The sequence below is a fragment of the Oncorhynchus clarkii genome, unplaced genomic scaffold (genome assembly GCF_045791955.1).
Source record: "Oncorhynchus clarkii lewisi isolate Uvic-CL-2024 unplaced genomic scaffold, UVic_Ocla_1.0 unplaced_contig_1340_pilon_pilon, whole genome shotgun sequence".
Lineage (NCBI taxonomy): Eukaryota > Metazoa > Chordata > Actinopteri > Salmoniformes > Salmonidae > Oncorhynchus > Oncorhynchus clarkii.
In genome coordinates, this window is record NW_027261064.1 from 17,501 (window position 1) to 30,470 (window position 12,970).

The following is a 12,970-nucleotide window of genomic DNA, read 5'->3' on the forward strand; positions in this document are numbered from 1 at the left end:
ACGCTAAAATGTTTTTAAAACCAAATTTTAATCCAAATGTCACTTAATGGGCAGATCTGAGGTTCAAACAATTATGATTACCTGGTTTTGGTAAAAAAAAAAAAAGAGGGACTGGGCTGGAGAAATATAACCATTCAAATTCAGACGATGGACCCGGGTTTGAGTCCCGGGTGGGATGGTGCCTGTGAGGCCATCGGAGAGGCGTGTGAGGGATTTAGTATAAAGAACGGTGGGGACACGCTCTGCCGAAGGAAAGGGGGTAGGGTAGCGACCTAGATTGCGGATGCTATGTATTGGCCAATGAGAGGCTTTGAACCAACGTCCGTATTGGTACTCAGAATCCTCAGAAGGAGCAGTCCTCCATAGGAATGAATGGATCGGATCTCTTGGTGTAACGATTTAGTTGTTGGGTGTCAGTCACTGACTCCCCCCACGTACTTACAATTCCCAACCATACTCCCCTTATGTACAAGTCACAGGTAGCCCAATATGAGCAAATATGAAACCTTATTGCTAAATATGTCTTCTTTTTTTAAACGCTTTTCTACTATGACCAAAGGACCTTCATTTTGAGATTTCCAAATAGAAAGTGTTATATAAATATTCATACACATAGCTCATATAAACAAAGACATTCCGTCGTAAGAACACATACACCCAGCCATAAGACTGACCCCCTCTTCCTTGTATAAACACACATCTCATCTCCCTCTACTGGCCGGTCCCAAGAGCAAAGGACTTTTGCTGTGCACCAATGGGGCCCGCTCTGGCTAGAGCAAGGCCCGCCTCCAACCCTCCGACCAGTCAAGAAGACCGAAACGACAAGACTCCACCTACTTTATTCTATGTATAAAAATGAATGTAACCGTAGTATAAGGCCTCTTTTTCACCTGGCTCCTTGCCGAGTTATGTGAACTAGGTCCGTGCACGTAAAACTGCGGGACAAGATATCTCTGACTCATTAAAACTGTATTTTGTTACAACTGAAATCCACTCTGTCCAGCGTCCGTGATTTGGTCTCAACTCTCCAGTATTTAAACACTAACAGAACCCATGACCTGTAAGTGACCCACTGGGATCAAGCCAAACAGAGCAGTTATATGCTCTGACTCATGCCGTGTTAATGAGTCTGCAGACAATCAATCAAATGTATTTATAAAGCTCTTTTTACATCAGCCGATGTAAAAACCCAGCCTAAAACCCCAAACCGCAAGCAATGCAGATGTAGAAACTCTCCCTAGAAAGTCCAGAACCTAGGAAGAAACGGGCTCTGAGGGGTGGCCTGTCCTCTTATGGCTGTCCTGGGTGGAGAGTATAACAGAACATGGCCAAGATCTTCAAACGTTCATAGATGACCAGCAGGGTCAGATAATAATAATCACAGTGGTTGTAGAGGGTGCAACAGGTCAGCACCTCAGGAGTAAATGTCAGTTGGCTTTTCATAGATGATCAGAGTTAGAGACAGCAGATGCAGTAGAGAGAGAGAGTCCAAAAGAGCAGGTCTGGGACAAGGAAGCACGTCCAGTGAACAGGTCAGGGTTCCATAGCCGCAGGTAGAACAGTTGAACACTCGCGCAGCAGCATGACCAGGTGGACTGGGGACAGCAAGGGGTCATCAGGCCAAGTAGTTATGGTCATAGGGCTCAGGTCCTGAGAGAACTTACAATGAACACAGGTCCCCGGATAGGACATGATAAATGCTCTCTTCTGCTGAGCTACAGGCAATGACTTGCTTTTGGGGAAACACTAGGCAAAAGTCATAAACTTGGCACAACTGCAGAAAAAGTATTCCTCATGTGGGCCAGCGACCTAAGGACTGTTTTAATTTGAAGTACTCTCTGCTGCTCTACCAACATTCCTATCGAAGGTCAACAAGTCAACAAGTGAAGATTTCAGCGACCTATGGATTACTGCAATTTCACCTACACTAGTTGCATTTGGGAATAGACAAAAAGTGAGCCGAGGAATTAAATCGCTGTTTAGCCCCATCACTGCGAAATGTATTTTTCTCTCTCCCTGTTGGTCTAGTGGTTAGGATTCAGTTCTTTTACCACCGCGGCCTGGGTTTGATTCCCGCTCAGGGAATGATTTGCTTTTGGGGAAACACTAGGCATAAGTCAAAAACTTGGCACAACTGCAGAAAAAGTTATACTCTTCTGAGTCAGCGACCTAAGGATTGTTGCAATCTCGAGAACTCTCTGCTGCTCTACCAACATTCCTATCAAAGGTCAACAAGTGAAGATTTCTTCTCTCAGGGAAAGATATTTTTTTGTCAAGCACATGTCAAGGTGCACTGCTGTCAAAAAGTTGGCGTAAGCCACAAGAGAATGTACAGTCCTTCAAGCCGGATTTAAACCAGCGACCTAAGGATTACAGCAATTTCACCTACAGTCCTCCGCTCTACCAACTGAGCTACCGAAGGGTGTCAAATGTAGTCAAACGCCATTACCTAGATGGTCAGAGGTTCGGCAGAAGCATATGTTCCCTTTAAGAAATTAATCTGCTGAGTTTGGTGGTGTCTTGGAGCTGCTGAGGATTGCCCCCAGGTCTTCGTACGTTCAACTAATGCTCTGTTCCTCTGAGCTACATCCCTTTAGATTGCAAGTAGTTGCATTTGGGAATAGACAAAAAGTGAGCCGAGGAATAAAATCGCTGTTTAGCCCCCTCACTGCGAAATGTCTTATTCTCTCTCCCTGTTGGTCTAGTGGTTAGGATTCGGTTCTTTTACCACCGCGGCCTGGGTTTGATTCCCGCTCAGGGAATGATTTGCTTTTGGGGAAACACTAGGCATAAGTCAAAAACTTGGCACAACTGCAGAAAAAGTTATACTCTTCTGAGTCAGCGACCTAAGGATTGTTGCAATCTCGAGAACTCTCTGCTGCTCTACCAACTTTCCTATCAAAGGTCAACAAGTGAAGATTTCTTCTCTCAGGGAAAGATATTTTTTGTCAAGCACATGTCAAGGTGCACTGCTGTCAAAAAGTTGGCGTAAGCCACAAGAGAATGTACAGTCCTTCGAGCCGGATTTGTACCAGCGACCTAAGGATTACAGCAATTTCACCTACAGTCCTCCCCTCCACCAACTGAGCTATCGAAAGGTGACAAATTTAGTCAAACGCCATTACCTAGATGGTCAGAGGTTCGGCAGCAGCATACGTTCCTTTTATGAAATTAATCTGCTGAGTTTGGTGGTGTCTTGGAGCTGCTGAGGATTGCCCCCAGGTCTCCGTACGTTCAACTAATGCTCTATTCCTCTGAGCTACATCCCCTTAGATTGCAAGTAGTTGCATTTGGGAATAGACAAAAAGTGAGCCAAGGAATAAAATCGCTGTTTAGCCCCCTCACTGCGAAATGTCTTATTCTCTCTCCCTGTTGGTCTAGTGGTTAGGAATCGGTTCTTTTACCACCGCGGCCTGGGTTTTATTCCCGCTCAGGGAATGACTTGCTTTTGGGGAAACACTAGGCATAAGTCAAAAACTTGGCACAACTGCAGAAAAAGTTATACTCTTCTGAGTCAGCGACCTAAGGACTGTTGCAATCTCGAGAACTCTCTTGTGCTCTACCAACATTCCTATCATAGTTCAACAAGTGAAGATTTCTTCTCTCAGGGAAAGATATTTTTTTTGTCAAGCACATGTCAAGGTGCACTGCTGTCAAAAAGTTGCCGTAAGCCACAAGAAAATGTACAATCCTTCGTACCGGATTTGAACCAGCGACCTAAGGATTACTGCAATTTCACCTAGAGTCCTCCGCTCTACCATATGAGCTATCGAAAGGCTTCAAATGTAGTCAAACGCCATTACCTAGATGGTCAGAGGTTCGGCAGAAGCATATGTTCCCTTTAAGAATTTAATCTGCTGAGTTTGGTGGTGTCTTGGAGCTGCTGAGGATTGCCCCCAGGTCTTCGTACGTTCAACTAATGCTCTATTCCTCTGAGCTACATCCCCTTAGATTGCAAGTAGTTGCATTTGGGAATAGACAAAAAGTGAGCCGAGGAATAAATCGCTGTTTAGCCCCCTCACCGCGAAATGTCTTGTTCTCTCTCCCTGTTGGTCTAGTGGTTAGGATTTGGTTATTTTACCACCGCGACCTGGGTTTGATTCCCGCTCAGGGAATGACTTGCTTTTGGGGAAACACTAGGCATAAGTCAAAAACTTGGCACAACTGCAGAAAAAGTTATACTCTTCTGAGTCAGCAACCTAAGGACTGTTGCAATCTCGAGAACTCTCTTGTGCTCTACCAACATTCCTATCATAGGTCAACAAGTGAAGATTTCTTCTCTCAGGGAAAGATATTTTTTTGTCAAGCACATGTCAAGGTGCAATGCTGTCAAAAAGTTGGCGTAAACCACAAGAAAATGTACAATCCTTCGAGCCGGATTTGAACCAGCTACCTAAGGATTACAGCAATTTCATCTACAGTCCTCCGCTCTACCAACTGAGCTATCGAAGGGTGACGTATGTAGTCAAACGCCATCACCTAGATGGTCAGAGGTTTGGCAGAAGCATATGTTCCCTTTAAGAATTTAATCTGCTGAGTTTGGTGGTGTCTTGGAGCTGCTGAGGATTGCCCCCAGGTCTTCGTACGTTCAACTAATGCTCTATTCCTCTGAGCTACATCCCCTTAGATTGCAAGTAGTTGCATTTGGGAATAGACAAAAAGTGAGCCAAGGAATAAAATCGCTGTTTAGCCCCCTCACTGCGAAATGTCTTGTTCTCTCTCCCTGTTGGTCTAGTGGTTAGGAATCGGTTATTTTACCACCGCGGCCTGGGTTTTATTCCCGCTCAGGGAATGACTTGCTTTTGGGGAAACACTAGGCATAAGTCAAAAACTTGGCACAACTGCAGAAAAAGTTATACTCTTCTGAGTCAGCGACCTAAGGACTGTTGCAATCTCGAGAACTCTCTTGTGCTCTACCAACATTCCTATCATAGGTCAACAAGTGAAGATTTCTTCTCTCAGAGAAAGATATTTTTTTGTCAAGCACATGTCAAGGTGCACTGCTGTCAAAAAGTTGGCGTAAGCCACAAGAAAATGTACAATCCTTCGAGGCGGATTTGAACCAGCGACCTAAGGATTACTGCAATTTCATCTACAGTCCTCCGCTCTACCAACTGAGCTATCGAAGGGTGACGAATGTAGTCAAACGCCATCACCTAAATGGTCAGAGGTTCGGCAGAAGCATATGTTCCCTTTAAGAATTTAATCTGCTGAGTTTGGTGGTGTCTTGGAGCTGCTGAGGATTGCCCCCAGGTCTTCGTACGTTCAACTAATGCTCTTTTCCTCTGAGCTACATCCCCTTAGATTGCAAGTAGTTGCATTTGGGAATAGACAAAAAGTGAGCCGAGGAATAAATCGCTGTTTAGCCCCCTCACTGCGAAATGTCTTGTTCTCTCTCCCTGTTGGTCTAGTGGTTAGGATTTGGTTATTTTACCACCGCGGCCTGGGTTTGATTCCCGCTCAGGGAATGACTTGCTTTTGGGGAAACACTAGGCATAAGTCAAAAACTTGGCACAACTGCAGAAAAAGTTATACTCTTCTGAGTCAGCGACCTAAGGACTGTTGCAATCTCGAGAACTCTCTTGTGCTCTACCAACATTCCTATCATAGGTCAACAAGTGAAGATTTCTTCTCTCAGGGAAAGATATGCTTTTGTCAAGCACATGTCAAGGTGCACTGCTGTCAAAAAGTTGGCGTAAGCCACAAGAAAATGTACAATCCTTCGAGCCGGATTTGAACCAGCGACCTAAGGATTACAGCAATTTCATCTACAGTCCTCCGCTCTACCAACTGAGCTATCGAAGGGTGACGAATGTAGTCAAACGCCATCACCTAGATGGTCAGAGGTTCGGCAGAAGCATATGTTCCCTTTAAGAATTTAATCTGCTGAGTTTGGTGGTGTCTTGGAGCTGCTGAGGATTGCCCCCAGGTCTTCGTACGTTCAACTAATGCTCTATTCCTCTGAGCTACATCCCCTTAGATTGCAAGTAGTTGCATTTGGGAATAGACAAAAAGTGAGCCGAGGAATAAATCGCTGTTTAGCCCCCTCACTGCGAAATGTCTTGTTCTCTCTCCCTGTTGGTCTAGTGGTTAGGATTTGGTTATTTTACCACCGCGGCCTGGGTTTGATTCCCGCTCAGGGAATGACTTGCTTTTGGGGAAACACTAGGCATAAGTCAAAAACTTGCCACAACTCTAGAAAAAGTTATACTCTTCTGAGTCAGCGACCTAAGGACTGTTGCAATCTCGAGAACTCTCTTGTGCTCTACCAACATTCCTATCATAGGTCAACAAGTGAAGATTTCTTCTCTCAGGGAAAGATATTTTTTGTCAAGCACATGTCAAGGTGCACTGCTGTCAAAAAGTTGGCGTAAGCCACAAGAAAAAGTACAATCCTTCGTACCGGATTTGAACCAGCGACCTAAGGATTACTGCAATTTCACCTAGAGTCCTCCACTCTACCATATGAGCTATTGAAAGGCGTCAAAGTAGTCAAACGCCATTACCTAGATGGTCAGAGGTTCGGCAGAAGCATATGTTCCTTTCAAGAATTTAATCTGCTGAGTTTGGTGGTGTCTTGGAGCTGCTGAGGATTGCCCCCAGGTCTTCGTACGTTGAAGTAATGCTCTATTCCTCTGAGCTACATCCCCTTAGATTGCAAGTAGTTGCATTTTGGAATAGACAAAAAGTGAGCCGAGGAATAAATCGCTGTTTAGCCCCCTCACTGCGAAATGTCTTGTTCTCTCTCCCTGTTGGTCTAGTGGTTAGGATTTGGTTATTTTACCACCGCGGCCTGGGTTTGATTCCCGCTCAGGGAATGACTTGCTTTTGGGGAAACACTAGGCATAAGTCAAAAACTTGGCACAACTGCAGAAAAAGTTATACTCTTCTGAGTCAGCGACCTAAGGACTGTTGCAATCTCGAGAACTCTCTTGTGCTCTACCAACATTCCTATCATAGGTCAACAAGTGAAGATTTCTTCTCTCAGGGAAAGATATGCTTTTGTCAAGCACATGTCAAGGTGCACTGCTGTCAAAAAGTTGGCGTAAGCCACAAGAAAATGTACAATCCTTCGCGCCGGATTTGAACCAGCGACCTAAGGATTACAGCAATTTCATCTACAGTCCTCCGCTCTACCAACTGAGCTATCGAAGGGTGACGAATGTAGTCAAACGCCATCACCTAGATGGTCAGAGGTTCGGCAGAAGCATATGTTCCCTTTAAGAATTTAATCTGCTGAGTTTGGTGGTGTCTTGGAGCTGCTGAGGATTGCCCCCAGGTCTTCGTACGTTCAACTAATGCTCTATTCCTCTGAGCTACATCCCCTTAGATTGCAAGTAGTTGCATTTGGGAATAGACAAAAAGTGAGCCGAGGAATAAATCGCTGTTTAGCCCCCTCACTGCGAAATGTCTTGTTCTCTCTCCCTGTTGGTCTAGTGGTTAGGATTTGGTTATTTTACCACCGCGGCCTGGGTTTGATTCCCGCTCAGGGAATGACTTGCTTTTGGGGAAACACTAGGCATAAGTCAAAAACTTGGCACTACTGCAGAAAAAGTTATACTCTTCTGAGTCAGCGACCTAAGGACTGTTGCAATCTCGAGAACTCTCTTGTGCTCTACCAACATTCCTATCATAGGTCAACAAGTGAAGATTTCTTCTCTCAGGGAAAGATATGCTTTTGTCAAGCACATGTCAAGGTGCACTGCTGTCAAAAAGTTGGCGTAAGCCACAAGAAAATGTACAATCCTTCGAGCCGGATTTGAACCAGCGACCTAAGGATTACAGCAATTTCATCTACAGTCCTCCGCTCTACCAACTGAGCTATCGAAGGGTGACGAATGTAGTCAAACGCCATCACCTAGATGGTCAGAGGTTCGGCAGAAGCATATGTTCCCTTTAAGAATTTAATCTGCTGAGTTTGGTGGTGTCTTGGAGCTGCTGAGGATTGCCCCCAGGTCTTCGTACGTTCAACTAATGCTCTATTCCTCTGAGCTACATCCCCTTAGATTGCAAGTAGTTGCATTTGGGAATAGACAAAAAGTGAGCCGAGGAATAAATCGCTGTTTAGCCCCCTCACTGCGAAATGTCTTGTTCTCTCTCCCTGTTGGTCTAGTGGTTAGGATTTGGTTATTTTACCACCGCGGCCTGGGTTTGATTCCCGCTCAGGGAATGACTTGCTTTTGGGGAAACACTAGGCATAAGTCAAAAACTTGGCACAACTTCAGAAAAAGTTATACTCTTCTGAGTCAGCGACCTAAGGACTGTTGCAATCTCGAGAACTCTCTTGTGCTCTACCAACATTCCTATCATAGGTCAACAAGTGAAGATTTCTTCTCTCAGGGAAAGATATTTTTTGTCAAGCACATGTCAAGGTGCACTGCTGTCAAAAAGTTGGCGTAAGCCACAAGAAAAAGTACAATCCTTCGTACCGGATTTGAACCAGCGACCTAAGGATTACTGCAATTTCACCTAGAGTCCTCCGCTCTACCATATGAGCTATTGAAAGGCGTCAAATGTAGTCAAACGCCATTACCTAGATGGTCAGAGGTTCGGCAGAAGCATATGTTCCTTTCAAGAATTTAATCTGCTGAGTTTGGTGGTGTCTTGGAGCTGCTGAGGATTGCCCCCAGGTCTTCGTACGTTGAAGTAATGCTCTATTCCTCTGAGCTACATCCCCTTAGATTGCAAGTAGTTGCATTTTGGAATAGACAAAAAGTGAGCCGAGGAATAAATCGCTGTTTAGCCCCCTCACTGCGAAATGTCTTGTTCTCTCTCCCTGTTGGTCTAGTGGTTAGGATTTGGTTATTTTACCACCGCGGCCTGGGTTTGATTCCCGCTCAGGGAATGACTTGCTTTTGGGGAAACACTAGGCATAAGTCAAAAACTTGGCACAACTGCAGAAAAAGTTATACTCTTCTGAGTCAGCGACCTAAGGACTGTTGCAATCTCGAGAACTCTCTTGTGCTCTACCAACATTCCTATCATAAGTCAACAAGTGAAGATTTCTTCTCTCAGGGAAAGATATTTTTTGTCAAGCACATGTCAAGGTGCACTGCTGTCAAAAAGTTGGCGTAAGCCACAAGAAAATGTACAATCCTTCGTACCGGATTTGAACCAGCGACCTAAGGATTACTGCAATTTCACCTAGAGTCCTCCGCTCTACCATATGAGCTATCGAAAGGCGTCAAATGTAGTCAAACGCCATTACCTAGATGGTCAGAGGTTCGGCAGAAGCATATGTTCCTTTCAAGAATTTAATCTGCTGAGTTTGGTGGTGTCTTGGAGCTGCTGAGGATTGCCCCCAGGTCTTCGTACGTTCAACTAATGCTCTTTTCCTCTGAGCTACATCCCCTTAGATTGCAAGTAGATGCATTTGGGAATTGACAAAAAGTGAGCCGAGGAATAAAATCGCTGTTTAGCCCCCTCACTGCGAAATGTCTTGTTCTCTCTCCCTGTTGGTCTAGTGGTTAGGATTTGGTTATTTTACCCCCGCGGCCTGGGTTTGATTCCCGCTCAGGGAATGACTTGCTTTTGGGGAAACACTAGGCATTATTCAAAAACTTGGCACAACTGCAGAAAAAGTTATACTCTTCTGAGTCAGCGACCTAAGGACTGTTGCAATCTCGGGAACTCTCTTGTGCTCTACCAACATTCCTATCATAAGTCAACAAGTGAAGATTTCTTCTCTCAGGGAAAGATATTTTTTGTCAAGCACATGTCAAGGTGCACTGCTGTCAAAAAGTTGGCGTAAGCCACAAGAAAATGTACAATCCTTCGAGGCGGATTTGAACCAGCGACCTAAGGATTACTGCAATTTCATCTACAGTCCTCCGCTCTACCAACTGAGCTATCGAAGGGTGACGAATGTAGTCAAACGCCATCACCTAGATGGTCAGAGGTTCGGCAGAAGCATATGTTCCCTTTAAGAATTTAATCTGCTGAGTTTGGTGGTGTCTTGGAGCTGCTGAGGATTGCCCCCAGGTCTTCGTACATTCAACTAATGCTCTATTCCTCTGAGCTACATCCCCTTAGATTGCAAGTAGTTGCATTTGGGAATAGACAAAAAGTGAGCCGAGGAATAAATCGCTGTTTAGCCCCCTCACTGCGAAATGTCTTGTTCTCTCTCCCTGTTGGTCTAGTGGTTAGGAATCGGTTCTTTTACCACCGCGGCCTGGGTTTGATTCCCGCTCAGGGAATGACTTGCTTTTAGGGAAACACTAGGCATAAATCAAAAACTTGGCACAACTGCAGAAAAAGTTATACTCTTCTGAGTCAGCGACCTAAGGACTGTTGCAATCTCGAGAACTCTCTTGTGCTCTACCAACATTCCTATCATAGGTCAACAAGTGAAGATTTCTTCTCTCAGGGAAAGATATTTTTTTGTCAAGCACATGTCAAGGTGCACTGCTGTCAAAAAGTTGGCGTAAGCCACAAGAAAATGTACAATCCTTCGTACCGGATTTGAACCAGCGACCTAAGGATTACTGCAATTTCACCTAGAGTCCCCCGCTCTACCATATGAGCTATCGAAAGGCGTCAAATGTAGTCAAACGCCATTACCTAGATGGTCAGAGGTTCGGCAGAAGCATATGTTCCTTTCAAGAATTGAATCTGCTGAGTTTGGTGGTGTCTTGGAGCTGCTGAGGATTGCCCCCAGGTCTTCGTACGTTCAACTAATGCTCTTTTCCTCTGAGCTACATCCCCTTAGATTGCAAGTAGTTGCATTTGGGAATAGACAAAAAGTGAGCCGAGGAATAAATCGCTGTTTAGCCCCCTCACTGCGAAATGTCTTGTTCTCTCTCCCTGTTGGTCTAGTGGTTAGGATTTGGTTATTTTACCACCGCGGCCTGGGTTTGATTCCCGCTCAGGGAATGACTTGCTTTTGGGGAAACACTAGGCATAAGTCAAAAACTTGGCACAACTGCAGAAAAAGTTATACTCTTCTGAGTCAGCGACCTAAGGACTGTTGCAATCTCGAGAACTCTCTTGTGCTCTACCAACATTCCTATCATAGGTCAACAAGTGAAGATTTCTTCTCTCAGGGAAAGATATGCTTTTGTCAAGCACATGTCAAGGTGCACTGCTGTCAAAAAGTTGGCGTAAGCCACAAGAAAATGTACAATCCTTCGAGCCGGATTTGAACCAGCGACCTAAGGATTACAGCAATTTCATCTACAGTCCTCCGCTCTACCAACTGAGCTATCGAAGGGTGACGAATGTAGTCAAACGCCATCACCTAGATGGTCAGAGGTTCGGCAGAAGCATATGTTCCCTTTAAGAATTTAATCTGCTGAGTTTGGTGGTGTCTTGGAGCTGCTGAGGATTGCCCCCAGGTCTTCGTACGTTCAACTAATGCTCTATTCCTCTGAGCTACATCCCCTTAGATTGCAAGTAGTTGCATTTGGGAATAGACAAAAAGTGAGCCGAGGAATAAATCGCTGTTTAGCCCCCTCACTGCGAAATGTCTTGTTCTCTCTCCCTGTTGGTCTAGTGGTTAGGATTTGGTTATTTTACCACCGCGGCCTGGGTTTGATTCCCGCTCAGGGAATGACTTGCTTTTGGGGAAACACTAGGCATAAGTCAAAAACTTGCCACAACTCTAGAAAAAGTTATACTCTTCTGAGTCAGCGACCTAAGGACTGTTGCAATCTCGAGAACTCTCTTGTGCTCTACCAACATTCCTATCATAGGTCAACAAGTGAAGATTTCTTCTCTCAGGGAAAGATATTTTTTGTCAAGCACATGTCAAGGTGCACTGCTGTCAAAAAGTTGGCGTAAGCCACAAGAAAAAGTACAATCCTTCGTACCGGATTTGAACCAGCGACCTAAGGATTACTGCAATTTCACCTAGAGTCCTCCACTCTACCATATGAGCTATTGAAAGGCGTCAAAGTAGTCAAACGCCATTACCTAGATGGTCAGAGGTTCGGCAGAAGCATATGTTCCTTTCAAGAATTTAATCTGCTGAGTTTGGTGGTGTCTTGGAGCTGCTGAGGATTGCCCCCAGGTCTTCGTACGTTGAAGTAATGCTCTATTCCTCTGAGCTACATCCCCTTAGATTGCAAGTAGTTGCATTTTGGAATAGACAAAAAGTGAGCCGAGGAATAAATCGCTGTTTAGCCCCCTCACTGCGAAATGTCTTGTTCTCTCTCCCTGTTGGTCTAGTGGTTAGGATTTGGTTATTTTACCACCGCGGCCTGGGTTTGATTCCCGCTCAGGGAATGACTTGCTTTTGGGGAAACACTAGGCATAAGTCAAAAACTTGGCACAACTGCAGAAAAAGTTATACTCTTCTGAGTCAGCGACCTAAGGACTGTTGCAATCTCGAGAACTCTCTTGTGCTCTACCAACATTCCTATCATAGGTCAACAAGTGAAGATTTCTTCTCTCAGGGAAAGATATGCTTTTGTCAAGCACATGTCAAGGTGCACTGCTGTCAAAAAGTTGGCGTAAGCCACAAGAAAATGTACAATCCTTCGAGCCGGATTTGAACCAGCGACCTAAGGATTACAGCAATTTCATCTACAGTCCTCCGCTCTACCAACTGAGCTATCGAAGGGTGACGAATGTAGTCAAACGCCATCACCTAGATGGTCAGAGGTTCGGCAGAAGCATATGTTCCCTTTAAGAATTTAATCTGCTGAGTTTGGTGGTGTCTTGGAGCTGCTGAGGATTGCCCCCAGGTCTTCGTACGTTCAACTAATGCTCTATTCCTCTGAGCTACATCCCCTTAGATTGCAAGTAGTTGCATTTGGGAATAGACAAAAAGTGAGCCGAGGAATAAATCGCTGTTTAGCCCCCTCACTGCGAAATGTCTTGTTCTCTCTCCCTGTTGGTCTAGTGGTTAGGATTTGGTTATTTTACCACCGCGGCCTGGGTTTGATTCCCGCTCAGGGAATGACTTGCTTTTGGGGAAACACTAGGCATAAGTCAAAAACTTGGCACTACTGCAGAAAAAGTTATACTCTTC

General features: G+C 44.9%; 4 non-coding genes across 4 annotated transcripts; all 4 read right to left on the reverse strand.

Moving 5' to 3' along the window:
* Nucleotides 1–5,718: 5,718 nt before the first annotated feature.
* On the reverse strand, nt 5,719–5,805 carry trnay-gua (transfer RNA tyrosine (anticodon GUA)). Its single transcript is given in 2 exon segments — nt 5,719–5,754; nt 5,769–5,805. It is a non-coding gene; the product is annotated as a tRNA-Tyr (tRNA).
* A 1,939-nt stretch (nt 5,806–7,744) lies between these two features.
* trnay-gua (transfer RNA tyrosine (anticodon GUA)) lies at nt 7,745–7,831 on the reverse strand. The gene is given in 2 exon segments: nt 7,745–7,780; nt 7,795–7,831. It is a non-coding gene; the product is annotated as a tRNA-Tyr (tRNA).
* Nucleotides 7,832–11,122: 3,291 nt separating this feature from the next.
* trnay-gua (transfer RNA tyrosine (anticodon GUA)) lies at nt 11,123–11,209 on the reverse strand. The gene is given in 2 exon segments: nt 11,123–11,158; nt 11,173–11,209. It is a non-coding gene; the product is annotated as a tRNA-Tyr (tRNA).
* Nucleotides 11,210–12,472: 1,263 nt separating this feature from the next.
* trnay-gua (transfer RNA tyrosine (anticodon GUA)) lies at nt 12,473–12,559 on the reverse strand. Its single transcript is given in 2 exon segments — nt 12,473–12,508; nt 12,523–12,559. It is a non-coding gene; the product is annotated as a tRNA-Tyr (tRNA).
* Between the last annotated feature and the right edge of the window lie 411 nt (nt 12,560–12,970).